This window comes from Palaemon carinicauda, chromosome 35 (genome assembly GCF_036898095.1).
Source record: "Palaemon carinicauda isolate YSFRI2023 chromosome 35, ASM3689809v2, whole genome shotgun sequence".
Lineage (NCBI taxonomy): Eukaryota > Metazoa > Arthropoda > Malacostraca > Decapoda > Palaemonidae > Palaemon > Palaemon carinicauda.
In genome coordinates this window covers 74,647,139-74,654,927 of record NC_090759.1, presented here as the reverse complement: position 1 = coordinate 74,654,927, position 7,789 = coordinate 74,647,139, and positions in this window count along the sequence as shown.

Below are 7,789 nucleotides of genomic sequence, written 5' to 3'. Positions count from 1 at the left end.
TTTTAGTCCATCCGGAGAGACTCTTTTTGCTCTTGGGTAGCGTGATTTGGTTTGAACGTTTAGTGTTTTAAAGATCTTCTCTAACTGAGAAAGAGAGAGAGAGAGAGAGAGAGAGAGAGAGATGAGAGATGAGAGAGAGAGAGAGAGAGAGAGAGACATGGAAATTTGATGTCTCAAAGACTTTTTAGTCCATCCGGAGACACTCTTTTTGCTCTTGGGTAGCGCGATTTGGTTTGAACGTTTAGTGTTTTAAAGATCTTCTCTAACTGAGAAAGAGAGAGAGAGAGAGAGAGGAGAGAAGAGAGAGAGAGAGAGAGAGAGAAGTAGAGAGAGATGAGAGAGAGAGAGAGACATGGAAATTTGATGTCTCAAAGACTTTTTAGTCCATCCGGAGACACTCTTTTTGCTCTTGGGTAGCGCGATTTGGTTTGAACGTTTAGTGTTTTAAAGATCTTCTCTAACTGAGAAAGAGAGAGAGAGAGAGAGAGAGAGAGAGAGAGAGAGAGAGAGAGAGAGAGAGAGAGAGAGAGAGAGACATGGAAATTTGATGTCTCAAAGACTTTTTAGTCCATCCGGAGAGACTCTTTTTGCTCTTGGTAGCGCGATTTGGTTTGAAACGTTTAGAGAGTTTTTATGATCTTCTCTGACTATGAGAGAGAGAGAGAGAGAGAGAGAGAGAGATAGAGAGAGAGAGAGAGAGAGAGAGAGAGAGAGAGAGAGAGAGAGAGAGCATTGTTTCTCCCGCAGTTCCAGCCTTGGTGCGCTGAGAGAGAGAGAGAGAGAGAGAGGAGAGAGAGAGAGAGAGAGAGAGAGAGAGAACTGGATGAGTCGAACAAAAATTATATATATATATATATATATATATATATATATATATAATATATATATACATATATATATATATATATATATATATATATATATATATATATATAATATATATATATAAACACATAAATATATATATATATATATATATATATATATAGAGAGAGAGAGAGAGAGAGAGAGAGAGAGAGAGAGAGAACTGGATGAATCGAACAAAAATGAATTATGAGAGAGAGAGAGAGAGAGAGAGAGAGAGAGAGAGAGAGAGAGAGAGAGAGAGAGAGAGAGAGAGAGAGAGAGAGAGAGAGAGAGACGAACACCATGAAGAAACCGATTGTGCCCTGGGCCTCTTGATTTTGCTTGATACCATCATTAATAAAATCCTCCTTGAAATTATCATGCAAGATGTTCAGATAATCACCCCCCCCCCTCACCCCTTATCTCACTGGCCACTCTGATGATGCAGAGATACAAAGCAATGTTAACGAGATCGCTCCAGTAATTGCTTGCTAAAAGCATATAATAATATTTATGGAGTTATATGCTTTATCGTGAGACAGTGCTTGCAGTGTTAGGGCAATGTGGGATTGTGATTAGGAAGGGATACATCTAGCATATAAATATATATATATATATATATATATATATATATATATATATATATATAATATATATATATATATATATTTACACACACACACACATATATATATATATACATATATATATACAATCCTACACAAACACAAACACATCCACACATGCCTTATGATATAAAACATTCTAAAAAACGCTTTCAAATTTTCCCGATATTCCTTTAGAGAATTTCATTCATAAAATAATTAAAATAAAAATAAGCTCTAAGTATTTTGGGAACTTTCAAAATAAATTTGAGCGAATAATCCCGTATATCCGTATATTACCTCATACAAATATGTCCTGAATACTTATAGTATATGTAGAAAATCAAAAGTTAAAGGCCATGTTAAATCCTATATAAAAAAAACGAAGCTAAATAACTAATGTCTGCAACTGAAACATAGGCTTATTTCACAAGCAAATTTACATAATAAGAGGATTCTTAATTCCTTGAGATCATTCAGTAAGCCATCATATAATCAAGGTTAATCACAATGAAGTAATGCAAGAAATGGATGTATACTATTTTGCGAACTTTAAGAGTAACGCCTTTTATAAAAAAAAAAAAAAAAAAAAAAAAAAAAAAAAAAAAAAAAAAAATGGAAAAAATTAATAGGGGCGAATTTAGGTTGTCGGGACAGGCGTAAACTTTCTTTATACTTATCAAATCTATTTTCTTGATGAAATACGATATGTAGTTAGTTTTACGATATATTATGATCTATTGTTCCCTTGTCAGGAGTGAAGCCGGTTAAGAAGCCACCACAGGATTGAAGCTTATCCTTATGGTAAGCTAGGGATACGGCAGTCTAAGGGGTTCACAGGGGCCCTAGCCCCCGGTAGGTAAGGATACGGCTCCTAGGTTAGGTTAGGTGGGGAACCTTAGGTTAAGTGATGTTATTTTATTCCTAAGGTAAGCTGAGGATACGGCAATCTAAGGGGGGTCATATAGGGGGCGTAGCCTACAGTAGATAAGGACATGGCTCCTATGTTAGGTTAGGTGGGGAACCTTAGGTTAAGTGATGCTCTTTTATTCTTTAAGGTAAGCTAAGGATACGGCGGTCTAAAGGGGGGTCACAGGGGCGTAGCCCCCGGTAGGTAAGGATACGGCTCCTATGTTAGGTTAGGTGGGGAACCTTAGGTTAAGGGATGTTATTTTAATTTCAAGGTAAGCTGGGGATACAGCGGTCTAAGGGAGGCCACAGGGGGGCATAGCCCCCGGTAGGTAAGGACACGGCTTCTAGGTTAGGTTAGGTGGGGAACCTTAGATTAGTCTGTGTTCTTGTGTTTGTTTCCCTTTTAAATGTGGTGTTCCAGTCATAAATTTTGAAGTTTTACACCATGTTTGTCTCAACCAACTACAAAGTCTCTAATGAATAAAATAAATAACATCAATAACATTTGGACCCATACAGAAAAATGAAAAGAAGTTTTGGAGTGATGAAAGGTATACCATATTATCTCGACATCACATGATTTTCAAATTATAATTCTCGTTATCTTTAACGTTTTTTTTCTTGATTTGGATGCTGCTCAAATAGTTCCTGGAATGTAAATAATACTTTACCAGAAGTTATAATTTTGTCTTAATGTAATTCTTTGGATGTTCTATTTCTGAAATGTTCGTTCAATCAGCAATTGCTAGCTATTTCAGTACCGATTGATTTCTTCACTTCTTTGTTGAGCCTAAACATTATTCGTTCATTTTCCTTGCATCTACTTTGTTGAGATCTGAACTACAGATAAAAAAAACTGCAAAAACGTGTTAAGCCGATGGTACCTTAACCTCAAAAAAAAAAAAAAAAAAAAAAAAAAAAAAAAAAAAAAAAATCTTGACATGATCAAATACCATTTTACCCAAATTTGTTTGTTCCTCGGATAAGAACTACAAAAACATGTTAAGCAGATGGTGCCATTGACCTAAAAAAAACGACGGCATAGTCGAATACCATTTTTCCCCAATTTGTTTGCTCTTCCAGAATGGTTGATCCTAACTTTTTTCCCTTCAGTCCCCGTTTCTTATACCTTTGGGCCTCATCTAGAAACAGCCATTAAGTTACACGCGCCGCTGGGCACCTTTTGAAAGTCGAAAAGGGCCTCGCCTTCTGACGTTCCTCATTATTGGAAAATACTACGCAGGACGTTCCCTAGAAAAAAAGTATTTAACCTTAATATTTATGACGTTCCCTACACTAAACTTGCCTCTTGTTGTTGTTGTTGTTGTTGCTGATACTTTCACCTTCCAAACACCAGACTTTAATATAGAAGGGTAAGGCAATTTTGGGCAGAGGCAATTTTGGACAAGGCACAAATTGGACAGGTTCAATATCTTTAAAACTATTGACTGGCCAGACAGTACTAAATTGGATCTTTCTCTCTGGTTACGGTTAATTTTCCCTTTACCTACACACATACCGAATAGTCTGGCCTATTCTTTACATATTCTCCTCTGTCCTCATACACCTGACAACACTGAGATTACAAAACAATTCTTCTTCTCTTAAGGGCATAACTCCTGCACTGTAATTGTTCAGTGGCCACTTTCCTCTTGGTAAGGGTAGAAGAGACTTATTAGCTATGGTAAGCAGCTCTTCTAGGAGTAGGACACTCCAAAAATCAGACATTGCCTCTGTACCATGGTCTTCCACTGTCTTGGGTTAGAGTTCTCTTGCTTGAGGGTACTCGGGCACAGTATTCGATCTTATTTCTCTTCCTCTGGTTTTGTTAAAGTTTTAATAGTTATATAGGAGATATTTATTTTAATGTTATTACTGTTCTTAAAATATTTTATTCGTTCTTGCTTACTTTCCTCACTGGGCTATTTTCCCTGTTGGGGCCCCTGGACTTATAACATCCTGCTTTTCCAACTAGGGTTGTAACTTAGCAATTAATAATAATAATAATAATAATAATATTGATAATTTTCACAATTTAATCTGGGTTCAAATCACGGTAAGTTAAATTCTTGAGGTTAGATTATAATAAGAATAATTTATAATTTCATATAGCTGTGATCCGCCCATAACTTGATGTAATTGGGTTTTGAATTAAAATGAATAAAATTTATGATTGATTATACTAGTTTGAATATAATTTATAATCTCTATACTCACTTATTTCAATAATTGATTATACTAGTATGAATATAATTTATGATCTCTATACTCACTTATTTAAATAATTGATTATACTAGTTTGAATATAATCTATAATCTCTATACTCACTTATTTCAATAATTGATTATACTAGTTTGAATATAATTTATAACCTATATACTCCACTTATTTCAATAATTGATTATATAATTTATAATCTCTATACTCACTTATTTCAATAATTGATCATACTAGTTTGAATATAATTTATAATCTTTATACTCACTTATTTCAATAATTGATTATACTAGTTTGAATATAATTCATAATCTCTATACTCACGTATTTCAATAAATATCAAAGATATATATATATATATATATATATATATATATATATATATATATATATATATATATATATATATATATATATATATATTATATATATATACATATATATATATATATATATATACATATATATATATATATATGTATATATATACATATATATATATGTAATATATATATATATATATATATATATATATATATATATATATATATGTATGTATATATATACATATATATAATATATATATATATATATATATATATATATATATATATATATATATATATATATATATATATATATGAGGATACTTATCTATCATTAACCTATCCAATCAAGGAATTTAATCAAATTAAGAAATGGTTTCTTTAGAATTGTGCCTATTTCATATACCAATTCATGAGCGCTTCCACGATGGTTACCTCAAGGTCATGTCTAAAATCCCATTGTTAACCAAAGGCTTTATTTCCTAAAATAAGATCAGAATCAAAGAAGCAAAATTAAATAAGATTCCAGTTGAAGGAAGTAAATCAAAATACGTTAAACCCCACTATGAATAACTCAACATTCCTGGAAAACAGAATTTAGGTCAAAGGTCAGACACTACAGTTGCGGTGGCATATTAAAACCGTCACTACCCTGGTAATGGCCTGACAGGGGTTCGAGACCCGCTCAAACTCCTTAGCTTTTTAGTGTCTGCAACCTCACCATCCTTGTGAGCTAAGGATGGGGGGGGTTTAGGGATGCCTATAGATCTATCTGATGAATCATCAGCAGCCATTAGGACGCAGAACCAGAAGTCTTTGATGTGGAAGCCGAGAGTTATACAGACAAAAAACTTAAAAAAAAACAAGAGGAAGAGAAACAAAACAGTACAGCGTGCCCGAGTATACCCCTAAGCAAGAGAACTCTAACCCAAGACAGTGGAAACCCATGGTACAGAGGCTATGACACTACCCGAGACCAAAGAACTAATTGTTTGATTTTGGAGTGTCCTCCAAGAAGAGCTGCTTACCATAGCTAAAGAATCTCTTCTACCATTACCAAGAGGAAAGTAATCAAATGGTGTTCTTTTCAATATAATGAGTTGTAAGACTTATCCAAAATAATGGCTACATTTCACACCACATGACCCGTAGAAATGACTCTTGGAATGAATACGTAATCTTAGCTGAGTATTATGAACAAATTTTATTAAAATACACTACATATTGAAATATTGAAAGCTTTAGATCTGCTTTACGTAAAATTGTGTCGATATCTTTTTGAATATAAATGATTATTTTTATCATTATATTATCATTATTATTTTAGCCGATCTCTTTTCATTATAAACATGGTGATTAGTAATTGCTTATATATTCATAAGAACAGCAACAATAACATGATAATATCCATCCTTATCAATTATATTATAACATTATTATAATTATTATTATTATCATCTTTGTAATTATTAACAAATGATAATAAAAATAATAATAATCATAATTAAATTATATAACTGAATTTTAAGGAAAAAGTAAATTATAAATATCAATTAGATCATAAATAATTATAATAATGATAATAATAATAATAATAATAATAATAATAATAATAATAATAATATGTTACCATCAATAAGGAGACTATGAAAAATAATCACTAAACCCTAAACAACAGTTAAAACCTACTGAGAAAATTATACATCATACTAACAGTAAAACCAATAATAATAATAATAATAATAATAATAATAATAATAATAATAATATCAATAATAATATAAATAATAATAACAATAATAATAATAAAAATAAAATAATAATAATAATAATAATAATAATAATAATAATAAAATAACAATAATAATAATAATAATTATAACAATAATAATAATAAAAATAATAATAATAATAATAATAATAATAATAATAACACACTACAGTCTTTGACCGTTATTAAACAACACTATCGAAGCATAACGGAGAGAACAACAACCACCAGGTCTTCGAAAGCAAGCAAAAACGTTTCAATTCGAGTACTTGCAACCGGAGATTGAAAACGTTCAAACTCCGGCTTTGATATATTCCCAAAGCGATCAAACAGTGGCAATAACCCCGCAATACTGTCTCCATACATGTCAACAAGTGTTGTGTACAAAATGCTGCCAATATCCGCGGGCCCTTGTTGACATTATTACGAACGTTTATTACTAACGCAAATTACGAACCAGGGTTGCCATGTTTTCTAAGTGAGAAAGAGCCAACTTCTAATCAATAGAAGCATTAAAAGGCCAACTTCTAATCCACGGAAGCCTTAAAAGGCCAACTTCTAATCAACAGAGGCATTAAAAGGCCAACTTCTAATCAACAGAAGCATTAAAAGGTCAACTTCTAATCAACAGAAGCATTAAAAGGCCAACTTCTAATCAACAGAGGCATTAAAAGGCCAACTTCTAATCAACAGAAGCATTAAAAGGCCAACTTCTAATCAACAGAAGCATTAAAAGGCCAACTTCTAATCAACAGAAGCATTAAAAGGCCAACTTCTAATCAACAGAAGCATTAAAAGGCCAACTTCTAATCAACAGAAGCATTAAAAGGCCAACTTCTAATCAACAGAAGCATTAAAAGACCAACTTCTAATCAACAGAAGCATTAGAAGGCCAGCTTCTAATCAACAGAAGCATTAAAAGGCCAACTTCTAATCAAAAGAAGCATTAAAAAGGCCAACTTTTAATCAACAGAAGCATTAAAAGGCCAACTTCTAATCAACAGAAGCATTAAAAGGCCAACTTCTAATCAACAGATGCATTAAAAGGCCAACCCATTAGTAAACCATAGCCAAAAATATAACATTTAAAGCCAAACTTTCTTTTCATGCT